The sequence below is a fragment of the Felis catus genome, chromosome D4 (assembly GCF_018350175.1).
Source record: "Felis catus isolate Fca126 chromosome D4, F.catus_Fca126_mat1.0, whole genome shotgun sequence".
Lineage (NCBI taxonomy): Eukaryota > Metazoa > Chordata > Mammalia > Carnivora > Felidae > Felis > Felis catus.
In genome coordinates, this window is record NC_058380.1 from 78,635,733 (window position 1) to 78,655,166 (window position 19,434).

The window sequence follows — 19,434 nt, forward strand, 5'->3', positions numbered from 1 at the left end:
AGTTTACCATCCAAAACAAGAAGACCAACATTTAGGGGACGATTTTCTTTTTTATTAATTTTTTAAAAAATGTTTACTTATTTTTTGAGAGAGAGTATAAGCAGGGGATGGTCAGAGAGAGAGGGAGTCACAGAATCCGAACTAGGCTCCAGGCTCCAGGCTCCAGGCTCCAAGCTGTCAGCACAGAGCCTGATGCAGGGCTCGAATCCACAAACCAAGAGACCATGACCTGAGCCAAAGTCAGATCCTTAACCAACTGAGCCACCCAGGTGTCCCTGGGGGATGATTTTCTAAAAGGACACCACTATTGAGTTTGGCCCACATGAATAATTATAGCAGGGATGGTCAGTAAGCAAAGACATGAATTCCTATTTTCCTTTGAGCTTTCTAAGAAGATAAGTGTTTGTCTTAGGTTACGGTAATGTCAATGATCACCCCCACCAAAAGCTTCTATAATGTTCAGAAACTCCATCTGTCTCCACCATCAGTGCCTCTTGGAAAATATAATCATCATTAGTGTTATTATGTATTGTATTTCCTTTATGGCCACCCTCTCCCTATGCAAAGATTCTCAAGAACGTTTGTATTTTTCATTCTATATTCGTATTTTCCATGAATTGGGAAGAGGGGTGGACCAGATAACCGTAAAATGCCATTCTCTTCTAAAAGACTCTAATTTCATGATTCTACGATTTTGAAGATGCGGTGGTACTAACAGTTGATTTTCACATTCCATGAATATTACATTCTATGAGTCTAAGAGATTCTGGCACTAGTTTTTATTATTCTAAGATTCTCTGATTCCAAGGTTTGATAGATCCTAAAATTCTACAACCATGATTCTAAGATGCCAATATTCTAAGAATCTGACACTTTGAGCTTACAATCCCAAGCCACCATCACCTACGAATGTGATTACCAGACTCTTCCCCACGAGCCAAGCAGAACCTAAGCCAGGGTCCAAATCCCTGTACTTGAACGGGGAAGGCAAAGGGGTTGTGAATAGAAAGAAAAATGCCCATCTGAGACAAGAGTTTCTCAGACACATCTCAAGGCTTTCCAAACACCTCCCTTAGCTCAGTCTCCCCTCTTGACTCCATTCTATGGCCTACTTAGAGATGAGAATATTTACTGCTGGAATATGGATGCCGTAGAGGCAAGACTCGGCCATTGCTTGCCTTTTTATCCCCCAGCATCTAGCACAAGGCCTGAACAAAGAGGCTCTCAATAAATATCATGTGCCTGAATGCATCGTTGGATTCACTGTAATATCCTTCCTCTTCCTTCTTGTCTACTGCCTCTGCCTTTATTTCAGGTCAACAGATGTTCCAGAAGTTTCCTTTAAAATCTACCAAGTTTAATAAGGGTGCATCAGATAATACCAAATGAAGCATAAGATTAGGCCCTTAGTTGAAAGGAAAATATTGAGTCTGATATTGGACCTCCTGCTTTATCCTGCTCATTTTTTTCTACCATCCTTCACAGTATGTCGGAACTTCCATGTACAATAATCACATACTCCTCATAGGAATCCAGTGACCTACAGATTATTACCTCCCTTTTACAGATGACAAGCCCGAGGCCAAGAACAACTTCCCAAAGGCCACACAATTAAAAGTGATCCAACCCACACTGTCTGGCTCCAAGCTCAGCGCTCCCTCCTTTACTCCATGACTGCCTTATAATGAATGTTCTTAGTCATAATAAAAATAACCACCTTACAAGACATCCAGAAAACCACTACCTGGACAGAAAGCCTCTACTTCCTGTCCCTGGCTTTAACCCTGAATTCATCTTCTCCATCAACACCAATTCTCATTTCAAGATTCCTCATCATGGGGGGCCTACCACACCCAACTGTTCATTTCATTTTCAAGCCTTCTTTCCTCCTCTTGAGAGTGCTGTACATGACATGTGTTTATTTTTCAATTCAAGCAAATTAAACTTAATTTCGCTTTGAGACTTATTTTTTTTAGAGAATCTCACAGCCCACGGTGAGATAATTGAGACCCCGCTGTTTCTGGAAACGCTATTTAGAGGGAGCAGGACTAGCTCCGGCCCAACCTTGGAGAAAGCCATCCTCACCCCTTCTCCCCTTTGTCACACACCACAGTATTTCTCCAATCTGTCCACTTCCTTAGCACTGCCTTATTCTAGAAGGTCATCCCTGTGTCATCTGAACCATAACCAGCCAAAGGGCCAGCAAACCCCCTCTCTCCACCTCTCACCCTCCTTCTTGTCTTAATCCCAGATCCGATCATGTCAATCCTTCAGAGTTGTCAACAATTTTCTAAACACACATTACTTAATATGAGTTCTAAAGCTTTATATGTTCCAGCCCTAGATTATTTCTCTAGCTTCACCCCAAGCATATACTCCAGACACACTGAGCTACTTCCTGACCCACTGTCCACCAGGAATGCCTTTTCTCGGTCTAGCCAACTGGCTATTCCTTTGTGGCTCATGCAGACAGACCTCCCCTCCATTACCTAACATGCCCTGTATGTTCTAATTTCAGCAGCAGCTACTCTGTATTATCTCAGTTTGCACATCTGTTTCCTTATCAGACTGGCAGAGCTTTAGATCAGGAAAATGTCCTATTCATCACAGATGGTCCAGAATCTGGAACATAGTAACTCCTCAAAAAGAAATGTGTTTTGGGGAAAAAAAAGGATAGTAAAGAAGCAGGAATAAACTAAAAGAGAGAGAAAGAAGAGAGTAAGGAAGGAAAGGAAAATAAAGCAAGAAAGTAAGATGATAAAGGCTGAGGGAAAGAAGGAAAAAAGGAAGGGAGGGAGGGAGGGAGGGACAAAAGGAGGGAATGGAGTTGGAAGGTGAAACATTAAATCTGGGAAACTTCCCTTCTTACTGTTCTTTATAATAATGTTCTTAATATGACCATCATCCCTGAAATAATATAGACCATCAGAATTGCTTATAAAACATTTTTTCCATAGGCATAATCTGATTTTTCAATGGAAGATATATTTCTCTAGTGTAGAGTTTCCTAAAACAAGCTACATAGAATTATGAATAAGAATTAAATGAAAAATATAGAACGTTACCATTTTGTGGCCAAATAATATTGAGAAGGCTTGAATTGGCTGGCACTAAAATCTCCCTCGATCAAAAAACTTTGTCAGAACCTCAAATTTGCTTGTATCTCACCTAATTTCCAAGAAGAGGGTAGATCACGAAGCATCTCCCAAATTTATTTGACCACACAACACATTTTCCTTGGTGTTCTTGAAGAATTAGCACACCATGGGAAAGGACTTGATAATGTTCATGGAATGACTGCTGTCTGGGAGTCAAGAATCTGGGGTTCTAGGTATAACATCCCTATTAATAAAGATTATGGTCTTTGCCATGACACTCCTCCAGCCAAAGCTTTAGTTTTCTTCTCTCAAATACAGAGGTAGCTTGGACACAACAGATCCTTCTGGCTCAGTTCTGACATTCAATGTTTCTGTGATTTGAAAGAAAAGAGAGAGAGGGAGAGAGACACATACACTTGGTGTCATGTCTCTGTGCCCCCCATTTGCTCTACCTGGAATGTCCCCTTCGCCACTTCCACAAGGACAGACCCTGTCTCCAATGCTACCACATGTCCCAAGACTTTCCGGGCCACTTGAATTAGCATGCTTTCACTCCCAAGGTTTCTTATGGAAACATTTCATTTCTATAAGAGGCTGCCTTAAATATAGCTCCTATTTTCTTTAATTCACTTAATCCGTTGATGGCAATTATATGTGTCATATGATGTTATTCCAAAGGTGGCCAAGGCACCGTCTTACATGTACCTTCTGTTCCCACTAGGCCCTTGGGGATATGCCATAGTCCTCTACGGCCCCCCAAAGAGCTCAGGACAACGACTTCATCTAGAACAAAATCTGTCACGTGTAAGTCCGCTTTAGAGACCGTTTGAGGTTTCGGCCAATGATGTCAAATCATTTTTTTAGAGCCTTGGAACTTCTCATTTAACTCTTATACAAAAAAAGTAATAAAGCAACGCAGATAAAGCCGCTGCTTTGTGCATGGCAAGGTGACCGCCAACCTCACCTGTTCTATGACTCCTACTCCCACGGTGGGCCTCCTTACCCAAAATTAAAAATGACGATGGAGTCAGAACTCAAGTCTTCTGATTCCAAGATGGCAGCCACTAAATCCATGCTTTCCAAATCGTGGTACCCAAAGTACAACCAGCACATCCAATGATTCTAGGTGATACACAGGTGGTACGGCTTTTCTTCTAAGGATGTAATAGCTACTTTAGCGTGCATCAGAGTGTATAAATCATTTATCGAATCTTTGGTTTTTACAAGTAGCACTGCTCAGGCTAAGACCACATAAAAAGAGGGGGAAAAAAAACCTGAGCGTATTTAAATGGGATTTTGGACAAGTGACTAAGAAATTTAGCAAACTCTGCATTAAAGCATGTGCCTCTGCCCTTCTTCCTACCAAAAACTCCTCACCGATCCCCCCACATCCTACTACTTAAAATTTTAATTACCCAAGGAACGCACATTCATTAAAGAAGTATTAGGCAACACAGGTAAGCATGAACGAGGGACTGAAATTCACTCACGATCTATCACCCAAAGATAACCACTCAAACATCAGGGTGCACCTGACACAATAGCATGCCATACGTAATATGTTTTACCTTATATATATTTTCAACATAATGGCTCGCCACAAATCTATCCACGTCAATAAATGAGATCATGAGTGTCATATACTGAGCGCTGGAGGCACATTGCTGAATACTTTACATGCGTGATGTTGGAGCCTCACAGCAAAACTACCAGGGAGGTACCACAGTTAGCTCCATTTTAGAGATCGCGTTCCCTGTCTGCATTCCACTTTCTAACTTAAAAAGATGCTCCTCTACCGTCATCCTTAGTGACTGTAGATATTCCATTACACAGTCTGTTCTGTTGTCCTTTTCCTTTTATCCCAAACACTCCATAAAGTTCCTTCTTCCCATATCTGTGCACATACAATTAGCTCACTTCTTAGAATGGGGAATTTCTTAAAATGGAAGGATTTGCACCTTGTTTTTAACAAGAGGGACGCCTGGGGCGCCCGGATGGCTCAGTCGGTTGGGCATCTGACTTCGGCTCAGGTCATGATCTCACAGTTCGTGGGTTCGGGCCCCGCGTCGGGCTCTGTGCTGACAGCTCAGAGCCTGGAGCCTCCTTCAGATTCTGTGTCTCCCTCTCTGCCCCTCCCCCACTTGTGCTCCTTCTCTCTCTCTGCCTCTCAAAAATAAAGACAAATAATAAAAGTAAATAAATAAATAAAATAACAAAGAAAAAGAGGGACCACTTCGGCTCAGGTCAAGACCTCACCGTTCGAGTTTGTGAGTTCAAGCCCCGCTTTTGGGCTCTCTGCTGTCAGCGCGGAGCCTGCTTTGGATCCTCTGTCTCCCTCTCTCTGCCCCTCCTCCATGTGTGCTCTCTCTCTCTCTCTCTCTCTCTCTCAAAAATAAACATTTTAGCGTACATTAAAAATATTTTTAAAAAATAAATAAAAATTAAACAAAATTAAAAGAGGGACCGAGATGGAGATAATGGTAGCAATGGAGATGGAAATACAGATCTGCTTGCTCCTTGGTCCATCTCCTCTTTCCCCTCTTCTCCTCCTTGATCACCTCACTGCAGCTGGTTTCCTTCCTGTGCCTTCAGCTCACCAGGCCCAGTGCTACCTCAGCAACTGTACTCTTCTGCTCTCTCTTGCCGGAATGTTCTTCCCCTAGACATCCATCTGGCTATCTCTCTCGCTTCCTACAGATCTCTGCTCTAATGTCCGTATTTCAGTGAGGGCTTCCCTTCTTCACTACCTGAAACAGTGTGCCCTCTTCTGCCCAGCCACCCTCCATCTAGAACACACCAACCTCCATCTGACACACTACACGTTCACTTGCTTATCTATTTATACGCTTCTCCCTCAAGAGAACGTCAGCTCCGAGAAGGCAGGGGCAAGTCAGCTGTGTCCGCTGCTGTATTACGCGCTCCTAGGACAGAGCTTGGCACAGAGTAAGTGCTCAGTGAATGACGTCTGTTTGCTTGTTTAAAAGAAAGATTAAAAGCCACATTTTATCAAGGATATATTCATATAGATTTCCACCAATGCTACAGAACAGTGTCTTGTTCCCTGCCTTCTTGCCAAGACTAGATGCTGTCATTTAAAAAAAAAAAAAAAGGCCATTTGGGAGCACCTGGGTGGTTCAGTTGGCTAAGTGTATGACTCTTGATCTCGGCTCAGGTCATGATCTCACGGTTTGGCAGACTGAGCCCCACGTCGGGTTCTGCACTGACAGCATGGAGCCTGCTTGGGATTCTTTCGCCTCCTCTCTCTGCACCACCCCCCACTCTCTCAAGATAAATAAACAAATAATTTAAAAAAACAGCCATTTTGATGATGCTTTATGGTACCACATTACTATTTCCATTATTTGATTGCTGTAGAACCTGCATATTTTGGCTTTTTAAATGGGTTCATTGGCCATGCGTGTTCCCCATTCCATTTTTAGCTGTAAGTTCCACCCCCAGATCACATTCTGACAGTAGATGGCCTTATGATAGTATCTGGGCTCATGTTCTATTAATAAGGAAGGAAGAATCTGCTTTGGACATTTCCCGCTGTATGTGTTGTTTTTCTCCTCAATACCAATATTCCTTTCTTATACGTGTGTGTGTGTGTGTGTGTGTGTGTGTGTGTAAAGAGAGAGCTCTCCATATGTGTGTATATGTATGTATATACATATACATATATATACATATATATATATACATACACACACATACACACACACACATATATATACACATATACATATATATGCCATTTCTCTTGCAGCATCTGGCTATAAAAATCCATACCACTTCGACCCTGCTATTTCCTGAGATGCTTTTAAAAGTGCTACTGTTTCCAGAGGTGGCTTTGGTGATTTTATTCCCAAGAAAAGTAACATTTTGGTTCTTGGCTCTGGCTCAGAGCTAGAAAGTAGCTCTCCTACGACTCCTGTTCCTGGTCTGAGCAGCATTTGAACTCTCACAACTTAACGGTACAAATAAACACACTAAGCTAAGGTTTCCTGCTGAGGCATTGTGAAGTTAAATTACTATTTTAAGAGGCTATGAAGTTGGCAGCCAGAAAGCACTGGAAGAGTGGAAGATATTCACGATGCTGACAGATAAAGAAGGAGAGAAAGCAAAATGCAGGTTATTAAGGAGATTTAAGAAGCCTCCCTCCAGTGACGCCATTTATAACATCTCCTGGAACTTGCAAGATAGATGCCTTTCTCATTTAGGAGTCTGCAAGACCGGGATTGAGGGCAGGGCCCGCGTGACAGAATGGTTGAAGATTTGCGACAACAGACCTGGCCTAAGACAATAGAGACAAAGCAGCAATAATCAGCCTTGATTTTGGGAGGCCACCAAGCCGCTAAGGGCTGGACAATGCCTTCAACGGGTAGGTGGAGAGAGGGCAGTTCAATGAAAGGATGTTAACGCTCAGCATCTGCTGATGATACAGGCTTGAGACCCGGTGCTATCATTTATTATATATCTCAGAGCAAGTCCTTTTGCCTCTGAGTCACAAGGTCCTCATCTGGAAAATGGGGAGAATAAACACAACTTTAGAGCGAGACTGTAAAGGCCGAAGGAAATAAAACACGTTAAGACATACAAGCACTTGGTGAAACTCATGATAAAAATGAGGAAGAACGGAAACCAAGAGGACGGGTAGGATTAATATGGTTCACACAAGAGCATGAAGCATGCTGTCAGTCACGCTCTCCCATAAGCATGTGCTGAACGCTTGGTCACATAGCTTAGAAAACCAAATCAAGACGTGTAAGGACACAGACTGCAGGGGTAGGGTACTAGAACCAACTCAGATACAGTTTGGCGTTAAAGAGGAAAAAGTTTGTATGTAAAAACGTGACAGAAAATTGATCTGGACTCTAAGTTGATTTTCAGCTCTGATGGCCAATGATCCTATATCTACATCTGATGTCTGATCCACAGTAATATAGAGATTCAAAAAAAATCTGCCTCAGCCATTTTAATTTTATTATTATTGGGTTGTGTGTGTGTGTGTTTTTTTTTTTTTTTTTTTGAGAAAGAGAGAGAGAGAGAGAGCTTGTGAGCAGAGGAGAGGGATAGAGGGGGGTGGAGAGAGAAAGAATCTTAAGCAGGTTCCACACCCAGTGAGGAGCTCACCACGGGGCTCCATCTCATGACCGTGAGATCATGACCTGAGCCAAGATCAAGCATCGGGACACTTAACCAACTGAGTCACCCAGGCACCCCAGTCATTTTATTTCTATATCCTTCCTTGCCTTTCCCTACACTCTCCCTCTCTCCCCTACTGTTGGCATCGCATTGCCACATTGGGGGAGGGGGACTGGTAAAAATGATTGAGCAAGCTCATTTGCAAGGTAGTGCTTTGAACCTGGTAATAATCTCTGTGCTCCAGAGCACCCCCAGTTAAAGAACACACCTATAGGCATGGGCAACATTTAATCTAATGCAGCAGGGGATAGCAATAATAACAAGTAATAATAGCTAGCGTTTGTCTAATGTGGATGATCTGTCGGCCGTTGCTCAAAGCGCTTATCGTATGGACTCATTAAAACCCACAATATCTCTGTGAGGCGTCAGCATGGTCCTCTTCATCGGGTAGAGGAGGAAACTGGCACCAGAACGTTAGGTCATCCGGCCAAGGTCACGGTGCTAGCCAGTGGCAAAGCTGGCGTTCAAACTCCAGCATCCACCCTTTCACCCACTACACTTTTACATCAGACAGAAGCAGCCCAAGGCCTCCACACATCATTGATTCCACGTGTGGCCTTGGACAAGCGGCATCACCGTGCTGTGCCCCAGTTTCCTCCTCTCTAGAACAAGGACAATAGCACCTAGGCACGAGTTTGTTGAGGTTATTCAACAAGGTATCTATATCACGTCCTCATTATAGCACAAAGAATATACAACATCCTTGGCACATACACTTTCCCCTCCAAGAACAGCTTGGTCATGGTGACATTTCGGCCACCTCTAAATATTGTGGGTGAAGATCCTTCCAGAATCCCCTCAAGTCCCATCCTGTGTTCTGCCTACATGTATAATCCCACCATCACAAATAGGGGGCGAACGCAGGTGAATCCGTGGCTGAACTAGTAATGTTTTCAGGAATCCTTCAACGGACACTGAATTATGCTGTCCTGTTAATATGCATTTATTTTTTTTTATTTTTTTTAACGTTTATTTATTTTTGAGACAGAGAGAGACAGAGCATGAATGCAGGAGGGTCAGAGAGACAGGGAGACACAGAATCAGAAGCAGGCTCCAGGCTCCGAGCCATCAGCCCAGAGCCCGATGCGGGGCTCGAATTCATGGACCGCGAGATCGTGACCTGAGTCAAAGTCGGACGCTTAACTGACTGAGCCACCCAGGTGCCCCAATATACATTTGAAATAAAGTTCTTTAGGACCCCTCTCAGCCCTCCTTGCCTTCGCCGTCTCTGGCAATGGCATTTGATGAGGACAGCTTCATCTCAAAGAGTCTTGCCTCCCACATTTGTCTCAGCAGAAAAACCGTATTACCACCCCCTGCCAGGTAATCTATTTTTTTATCTTTCTCCTACATTCCTACATTTCTTTTTTTTTAATTTATTTCTTTTTTATTTCTTTATTTTTTTTTTTTTTTGAGAGAGAAAGCGTGTGAGCAGTGGAGGGGCGGAGGGAGAGAGAGAGAGAGAGAGAGAGAGAGAGAGAGAGAGAGAATCCCCAGCAGGCTCCATGCCCAGCGCCAGACATGGGGCATGATCTCATTACCCGTGAGATCATGACCTGAGCCCAAATCAAGGGTCAGATGGCTAACCCACCGAGCCACCCAGGTGCCCGTGAGTTTCTTTTTTTTAATGGCCCTTTTGCTTTGTGCATATGTTTTTTTAGAGTACCGGCCAAGACTCCTCACAGGTTCTCCGCCTCTCATGTGCCCATAGACTCAGAGCCTATCAAATCCCATAAGAAATTTAGCTTATCCACTACCACGCAAACTGAATGAAACGTACTTGCTTAAGGCAGAGGTCTCTGTCTCAGCTCTCGGAATGCTCTTCCAGGTTAACCTTTGGGTTTCTGTCCACAGCCCACCAGAATCTCCTCAACTTTTGGGGATTGCTAAGTCCCAGAACGGAGACGTGTGAATCGACCGCTCGGAAGCGATCATGTATCCTAGATGTCTGCCCTTCCTCTACCCGAATCAGCTTGCAATCTGTAACTCGGCTGCTCTGCATTACCCCCAGGATCCATTATTTCTCATCGAGGTTCCCACAGGCTCATTTGCAGGACCTGTGAAAGGCTCGATGAATTATATCTCCGGGCCAGTATTGGGTTAACCCTTACAAAGGGTTCTAGCTGTTCGGATGAGCCATTTACTTGGAGCCCCGTCGCTTCGACCTTTGCAGTTTAGACAAAAACGATTTCATCTTGCCTTTGTTAATTGCCTTATGAATCTACCTCCTCACCGGAGGGGGGATACAGTCTCCTAGCTTCTCTCAAAGAGACCCCGGCATCGTTGGATACATCTCTGCACCCGGTGAGAAAATCTCCACACACTGAGAACAAGAGTTGTTCGGAATGATGTATTTTGTGTCTGCGCCGGGTTTCTGTTCCCACGCGTGTCCTCCACTGGGTAGCAGACAGGCCCAGTAATTTAACCCTCTTAACTTTCTCAGACCCAGTCCTGTCCAATCTCTTCTCCGCAAGGCCACCTGCAATCTCCGAAACATAGTTCCTTTGAGACACAAAGATCCCCTTCACCCTCATATGAAAAAAAAAAAAGAAATTAATTTCACATTTCCTCAGCCTCATTATCTTCTTAATTGTCTTCTTGGCCCCCCTCAGTAGCAAGGACTGTCTATGGATTTCTAGGCAGCCTTTTTAGGCCACTGTGTTCCAGGAGGACAGTGGGTTTCATGCCACCAGTGAATCACTCAGATATTAAGAGTCACCATGGTGGTGTATCTATCCCATTCAGCCACCGTGGACTGAGTCACAGTCAGTGCTCTGAGGTCTGACTTCTTTTTGATTTGCTCATTTTTGAGAAGATCTCTAAACATTATGATGAAGTACGGCCATCATGTGCATCTCTCCGTGCTTGTGCAAGAACTTTGTCAGGCGTTATTTCACTGAGCTGGGGGAAATCCCTCAGTGAGATAGGCCACTGTTTGGTCCTTTGCAACTGGCAGCAGGCAAGCCCAGAGAGGGGAAGATATGTCCTTAGGGTGCTCCAGAAACACAGCGATAGGAGCTGGGACTAGAATTGGGTGCCCCGAGCCCATGTGCTCTGACTGTATGAAATTGAAAATGAATGGAGATATAAAATGAAGAGATATGGTCTCATCTCCAGACCTTTTAGTCACGGCCATCTTTCTGCTCCTCCCCCCCACCACAACCACCATCACATGATCTAATCTTCACCTTCCCCAAACTCTCATAAAACTGCTGAAATGAGAGTTGTCGGTCTACCATGAACGATCATTATGGATCTGCAGATCTCCTCTGTTCGATTGCCAGCCCCTGCCAGGATTCATCACCATATCTACCAGGCCATTTTGTCCAGGGTCTTTCCCAGCCAAGATATGCAACAAAGATTTGGTGATCCAAAATGACTCTGGCTTTCATTTGGTTTTACCAGACTTCATTTCAATTACCCTCTCTCTAGGTGTTCATTCTCTTCCTCTTTTTCTGTCTATTTCCCCCTCTCCAATTCTCCCCATCCCTTTAGAGCTGGGTATGTCCAGAGGGTGCAGCACCCAGGGCAGGACTAGAAATGAAGAGCAGAACTTACTGAAATGATGGACTAAAAATGGACAAGATGAGGGGCGCCTGGGTGGCTCAGTCGGTTAAGCATCATACTGTTGATTTTGGCTTGGGTCATGATCTCAGGGTGATGAGATCAAGCCCCACGTTGGGCTCTACACTGGGCATGGGGCCTGCTTAGGATTCTCTCTCTCTCTCTCTCTCTCTCTCTGTCTCTCTCTCTCTCCCTCCCTCTCCTCCCTCTACCTGTCTCCTGTGCACACATGTGTATGTTTCTGCTTTCTCTCTCAAAGACAAAAAAGGGACAGGATGGAAACCTGTCGAGGGTACTTGACGCTGAGTTTCTATCAGTCTCCACACTCTTCGCATGGCAGTTCTCAGGCTGTCCACTCCCCAAGCAGGGACATTTTGAGGGAGAGGGTATTTCTAGACTCTTTATTCTCGCATCTTTTAGAAGACCTTTTGATCTAGTCCCTAAGTCCCTCTCTTATTTCCCTCTCATGACATTCTCCTTCTCATTGGAAAGCTCCGGCCACACGATCACTTGGATCTGCTAAGCTTCCACGTGGCTAGTGACTTCATCTTTGCTGTCTCTGCCACATGGCTGGCTTCCCCTCGCTTAAACCAGTCTAATGTCATGCCTTCAGAGAAGTCTCTCCCGACTACCCTATCTAAACCATCCACATTCCTTTCTAGCCTCTTGCCCCAAATTATTTGCATGACATTTACTACTACATGAAATGATTTTGCTCATCTCTTTGTTTACCATTTATTTCCCATCTCTTCCCACTGGACTATGAGCTCCACGAAAAAAAAGGACCATGCTTGTGCCACATTACTCATGCCCATAGCTGTGCCATTCAGTCCATTAGCTACTCATCACAAACAGCTACTGACATTAAAATTAAAATTAGATTAAATCAAAAACTCAGTCCATCAGTAACACTAGCCACATTTCAAGCGCTCAGCAGTCACATGTGCTTAGCGGCTACCGTAATGCATAGCACAGAGAACACATCCATTACCTAAGAAAGTTCTACTTGATAGCACTGGTCTAGAGCAATGCTTGAGAAATGGCTGTCACCTAATAAATATTTGTTGAAAAAAATGAAGGATTCAATGTCCCTTTTAATCCTCACTCAATTTTAGGTCACCCTCCCCTTTTTGGGCTTCTATACCCTGTAAGTGTGATCCACTAGAGAATGGCCAGAGAACAACATTGAGCTTGGTGTTGCAGGATCCAGGGCTGTGGAAACAGGCCCTTCCGGTCTGAAGAAGGATATCTGTGGTGACATGATGATGCTTCCACGATATGGGAAGAACTGAGATTAGAAGAGACTTATACTTGTGTCATATGATTTGAGAGACTTACAATAAAAGGCAGATTTAGGGTCACAGTGAGAACACATCCCAACAAAGCTCTCCCAATACAACACAGGTTGGTTTGTGAGATAGTGACTTCACTGTTGCTAAAAGTGCTAAAAATGAGACTGAGTGGACATGTGTTATGAGTATTCCAAAAGGGATTCTTGATTCTTGAGTAAGGAGAAAGATCTGGTTATTCAGAAACCTTAGAACACTAAGATTCATTGATCAAATGATTCCATGAGTCCTTCATAACATCAATTTCAAAGGATCAATACTATGCTCTCAGCTATACTGGCATCTGCTGAACAACCCAGTCCTGTTGGTCATCCACAACGGTTACCATTCACTCAGTGGCCCCCAAGAAAGAGTAGAGGTGCTGAAGCAAGAAGGAGTCAGGTTCCACTTCTAGCTGTGCTGGTTGTGTGACCTTGGGCAAGGGTTTCACCTTCTTCTTCTGTAAAAGGACTGTATCTGCCTCACTGGGTGGAAAGGAAGATTGAATGAGAAGAAAACTAAAGACCCTGGAACGGAGTAGGGCAATGTTTATTCCAAGTAGGACATAATTTCATCCATCTGTATCATCGATATCCCTATGTTGATAGTATAGGTAGCATGATTTGAAACCATGATTGTATTGCTTTGCGAGAACATGAAACGATTATCAGAAAGAGAAAGAATAAGAGAGAGAGAGAGAGAGAGAGAGAGAGAGAGAGAAGGATGACAGCTATAACTGAGCCTAGCCTCAAATGCCATAGCAAACATTTACAGAGCAACTACTATGTGTCAGTCCCTGGAGATAAAAGAAAATATTCCTACTAAGACCCTGTTGAAGAGACATATATCCGCCGCGTTACAAAACAGGGCAAACAGGGATAGAAGCTAAAATAGAGTTTCAGGCAAAATTATATGAATGAACAGGAGAGAAAGATTTATTCCAAAATAAGGTTTGGGGAAGACTTCTTGGCAGGGTCATTTGAGCTGGATGTTAAAAAGTGGAGGCTGAAGCGGAGGGATGGAGGAGAGAAACATAAAGGTGCCCCTTGCAGATGGGGTTAGCATGGAAAACATGAGGGGGGATTATCTGGAGGATGACATTTGAAAATCTGTCCTCTTCACACGACCCCCATCTTGTCTTTAATATGATTACCAGAAGTCCAGCGGCCAATTTATTAATCTTTGGGTTTTAGCAAGGGGAACGCAGGGAGAGAAGGGCGGGTTATGTCTAACCTTAGTGGCCTATTCGGGTGATAAGTACTCATGATTTCACCTAAGGAATTGGGAGGGGGCAAGCTAGAGGGTGTCAAACAGAAAATGTCTCTTCACACAACCAAAGGCCCTTCCAGAAAAACGGAAGACTTTGTGGTCAACAGCATAAACTCCTGCAAGCAGGAAGACATTTTATTTGGACTGACCAGGGGAGAAGGGTTTTTAAAGTCCCCACCTGTACCATTTCGAATGTATTCATTGCAGCCTGAGCTGGGCCATGGAAACTCAACGGGGGCCCAACAGCTGATTTGGAATCTCTGAGCCAGTTCTCCTCGGTTGAAATGGAGTCACAGCTCCCCCTTCTGGGAGCTAAAGTGCCATCCAGCCTCGGAAAAGCCTGTGTGGAAAGGCTCTATTGCAGATGGGCCTGAAACCCCCATGTTTTTCTCAGTGCTCGCCTGCACCCCAAAATGAGCATCTAGGACTCTGGGAGCACTTTTGCGTGGGCTTGGCTCTGACTTCTCAAGAGCCTATCCTTCACAGGGATTTACATTTCCCCTTCTCTGGGATGATGAGTCCCAAGTCTTTGTGTGGGTGATGCCTTTATACAGGGGAACACAATTCGGTGCGGAGGTTGAAATTCCCTTTTGGGGACTATAGCAAGGAGGAAAGGTTTCTAAATCTGCATGTGCACATGTGTGTATGAGTGCACGTACACACGTGTGCTTGGACATGTTCCTGTGACTGCAGTATGCATAACTGTATAGGGCAAGATTCTCATTAATATAAAGAAATTAATTTGCCTGAAGTATTTGCATTGGTAGATGGGTATACACTTAACTCTGGAAGGCCAAGAATTCCTTAATAAAGAACTCAGGTACAGTCCGATGCTCTGTTGGATTCTGTCCACCAGTCATAGTCAGTATTGGGTCCCTGCCTGTGTGTAATTCTCTGAAGCCACCGGAGAAGGAATGGATGGTGTGTGTGTGTGTGTGTGTGTGTGTGTCTGTGTGTGTGTATCTGACTATCTGTCTCTCTGTCTAGTGGGGAGAGTGACTGAGGCATTGGATCCTTTCTCTCCGGGGTCATGTTTATAGATGGAGCACCTCTGAAATGAGAAGTTTGAAGACGGGAGACAGTGATTGTCTTGGGTGGGAGCACAGTGGCCGGTTGGGACTGGGGAACAATACACAGTCCCCGGGCAGTATGGTGAAGTGGAAAGGACATCGATCTGGGTGTCAGGCAGACACCCGTCATAGGTTCTAGCCCTGGGCATACCACGAACTTGCTAGAGAATGCTGTGGAATTCTCATCCCTTCTCCGGGCCACAAGTCCTGCCTGTCTGCTCTTTAATATTCCTTCCAGCTTTAATTGTCACTGAATTGAAAAAGAAATAAAACGAGAGTGGATCCTAACACAGGGTGTCCTCCTCTGACTTTACATCCCCACACAAAATGAACCAGGGGGCCCTGCTCTGACATGAGTTTCCCAAAGCAGATTCCTTGTGGCCCCGTGAGGGCTGCAGCCTGAGGTACAAGTGCCTGCAGGCAGCACGGTCACCCACCCGCCAGGGCAGGTCCTTGCAAACACATGTTTGCTTTTATCTTGCCTCAGAAGCTACATGCGCGTGCACATATGCACACACACACACACACACACCCCTATCATTTTTAAAACACAATTATATTTCTACTTTTCTTTTCCCCAAAAGGTCTTTTCAGTGGCTCCTTGCCAGCTGGGGTAGACGAGGGGCCGTCCCAGCATCTCAGCCCTTGTCCTCCACTAGCTTCCATGCCTGGCGGCAGAACGGCTGCCTCTTACCTTGGGAAAGTAACAGCTGCCGAGTCTGGAAGCCATGCTAACAGCAGTAAAACTCAGCATTTTTGCTGAGTAGGGCAAGCCTTTAAGAGGCAGCCGGGAATCAAATCAATGGCTGGCCCCAGAGTCCAAACCCAGCAGGACCTAGCCAGGGTGGCCAGGGGACTTACCAAGAGAGCCTCCTGGGAGGTGGAGGAAAGAGGAAAGAGAGACCTGACCCAAACTACTGTCTTCCTTACTGACATTCGCCCCACCGCCGCCACCGCCCCCCCCCACCCGTGCCCTTGGCAGTATTTTGGAGCCTAGCAAGAGATGTGAGGTGCAAATCGATAGCAGTTTAAGTCAATTACGGCCACATTCTGCCATGAATTCCCCACCCACAACCATTCCCACATTGTGGATCTCCCTCAGCACTGAAACACACACACGCACACACACACGCACACACACGCACACACACGCACACACAATCTCTCTGCTCTCCCATCTTCCTCCTAACTCCAGTGGAGCCATAAGGAGGCACAGTTTATGAAGAGATTCTCTTGGGGCTTCCCAAGCCTTTCTGAAATGGGGAAGGGAAGGAGGGATCTCTTAGGGAAGTGCCCCATCCATCTCCTTCCACGTTACCCACAGCTGCCCCCATATGAAATTTTCCCTGTGATCCTGTGTAACTATGATGGATGAGCAGGTCTCTGAGGACTCTCCTCCTTTCCCTTTAGGGGGATACATGCAAACTTGCTCAGATCATCCCCAAAAGCACCAGTACCAGGAGGCGCTGTCCTGCTGTTATGATTACACATGGAGAGGCATGGTAGACTCTATCCCAGACTTGCCAAGCCCCAGATAAGGAGCCCACCGCTGACTTCTCTCTCTGTCACCCACTACCCAGTGACTCCAAATTCCCATCAGAATCCTGGAGCCTGCCCAGTGTGGAATTTAAAGTGACAGCATGTCATTGCCTCAGGGTTTGGCCATTTCTCTTTCATATTAAACGATGAGTCCAAGCCTACCAGGTCTCCAACGTTTGGAGGAATTTTCCTTCCAGGGTATCAATATTGGGGTAAATAAGGTGCTGTCCTTATCCCTGGAATGCTCCCCAAAACCCAAGCCCAGAGCGCCAAGAAGAAGTCCACAGCGGGTCTCCCGATGGCTACGTGATCCTATAGTAAGGATCCCATTCCATGTAAGCTGGAAAGACCTAATTAAAAAGACACACAAGTGCACACATACAAACACATACGTACAAACATGCACACACACATCGCGCCTTAAGTAGGTTATAGGACCTCTCTTTACCTCCTCCCCGAGACACACACACACACACACACACACACACACACAGAGCACAGCACAGCACAAACACGCATCAAACGCAAACGACGCTGCACACGCAAACACACACTAGCACCACATCAAGTTCCCACCACGGTACACACGTCGGGAGCGCGCGGGGAGCACACACACCACTTACTAAAACCCGCATTTAACCCCTTGCGCCCCAGGAAGCAGAGCCCTCCCCCTCCAAGGAACCTGCGAGGACTTGGAGGCGGCTGGGCGGCCGACGGAAGAGACGAAGGGTGACGGGAGGGGGAGGGGAGGGGCGGGCGGGGGCGCCCCGAATGCGGTCCGGGGCCGTCTCCAAGGGCAGCGGGGCTGGCGGGCGCTGCGCCCGGCGCCGCCTTACCTGGAGTCAATGTCCGTCTTTGGCGGAGAGCTGCGGGAGGACGCTTTTTATTCGGCTCGGTGGGAAGTTGGGAGAGCCCTGCGTCCAGCTCGCATACCGGGAACGGCGCGGGGACTGCAGGCGTGGGGGTACCTGGCTCCTAGCAGCCTGGCTCATACTCAGCCGTAAAGTCCCCTCCGCAGGTCCCGAGGACAGGCATGAATCCCGGCTCCGGAAGGCGGTCACTACTCCCTCAGCCTCCCGGCTCTCTCGCTCTCGCTTTGCTCTCTGGCTCGCTCGCCCGCTCCCTCGCTCCCTCGCTCGCTCGCTCGTTCGCCTGCGCTTTCCTCCTCCCCCCTCCCCGCGCCAGATCAGTTCACAGCCGTGGGGACCGGGAGCGAGGCGGCCAGCGAATGGAGAGGGAAGTCCAAGTGCGCCGCGGTCTCCGGGCGGGGAGCAGTGGAGGCCGGGCTACGCGGGAGGAGGGACTTACCCGGCGACTGGCGAAAATGAATGGGGGAGCGGCTGCCGGGGGCGGGGAGGGAGGAGCCTAGAGCCAGGGTTTATTCTGAGGAGTGTTTTGTACATCTTTAGGCGGAGGAGGAGAAGGGAGAGGAGGAGAGAAAAAAGGCCTTCTCCGAGGGAGGGGCGGCCTGGGTGGGCTGAGGCTGAGCCACTGGGGAGTCTAGTGGGTCTGGGGATAGGGTGGCGTGTCTCCGTGTATGAGCGCCCAAAGGGACTTTGTGGTGTGTGTGTGTGTGTGTGTGTGCGCAAACCCTGCGTCGTGGTGTTTCTAAGCGTGTCTGTAGCTGTGTGCGTCGCGAGTTATATGAGTTTTTCCGGGTATGCGGGTGCTAGTGCGTCTGTGTGTATCTATTCGAGTGTGGTTTTGTCTGGGGAGGTGACTGTGTGGGTCCGTGTGTATCCGTGTGCCTCTGTATGCGTGTTTAAGACTGTTTGTTTCTCTGTATGTGTAGGCATGAGCCCCACGGAACCTCCCAGAATTAAGCAAGTGCTTCTCGGAGCAAGAAGCTGATAGGACGCAAAGTTCTCTAGATACAACCAGAGAAGGTATGGGGGCGAAGGCATTAATACAGAGACCCAAAGACTCCGAATTTAGCCTGAGGTACAGGCTGGGGTTGCTGACATGGGGCCTCTCCCTGAAGCAGCAAAGAAGGCCAGTACACGATCTAAATTCTCACGCAGCGCATATTCTCTATGTTTGCTTACTTTGCTTCTTTTTATTTTTTTTAATTAAAAAATACCAGCAATGGAGATTGCTAGTTCCTGGAAGCTTAGGCAAGGATAGGTAGCTTCAGTGAAGCTACCAGATGGAGGGGCAAAGAGTAATAAGGAAAAGGTGATGAAAAATTTAAAGGAAACTAGATTCGGTAAAAGTGTCAGCTCCCGCAGGTTAGAATCCTGTCTACGATCCTGGCCAAATTAGTTACCTCTTAAACCTTAATTTCCCATCTGTGTATTCGAATAATATAACTGCCTATCTAGCATGGTTGGTGTAAGATTTGAATGAGTTAATTTATGTGAA

General features: G+C 46.1%; 1 protein-coding gene across 2 annotated transcripts in view; it reads right to left on the bottom strand.

Annotated features, from left to right (window-relative positions):
* Positions 1-18,334, bottom strand: part of BRINP1 (BMP/retinoic acid inducible neural specific 1) — a 174,564-nt gene extending 156,230 nt beyond the window's left edge. The window contains exon 1 of one of the 2 annotated variants that reach the window (XM_019816425.3): positions 17,910-18,334. The gene's annotated coding sequence lies outside the window, so the exon portion shown is untranslated. The remainder of the gene's footprint in view (positions 1-17,909) is intronic. The other variant, XM_011288472.4, reaches the window with a different exon arrangement.
* Between the last annotated feature and the right edge of the window lie 1,100 nt (positions 18,335-19,434).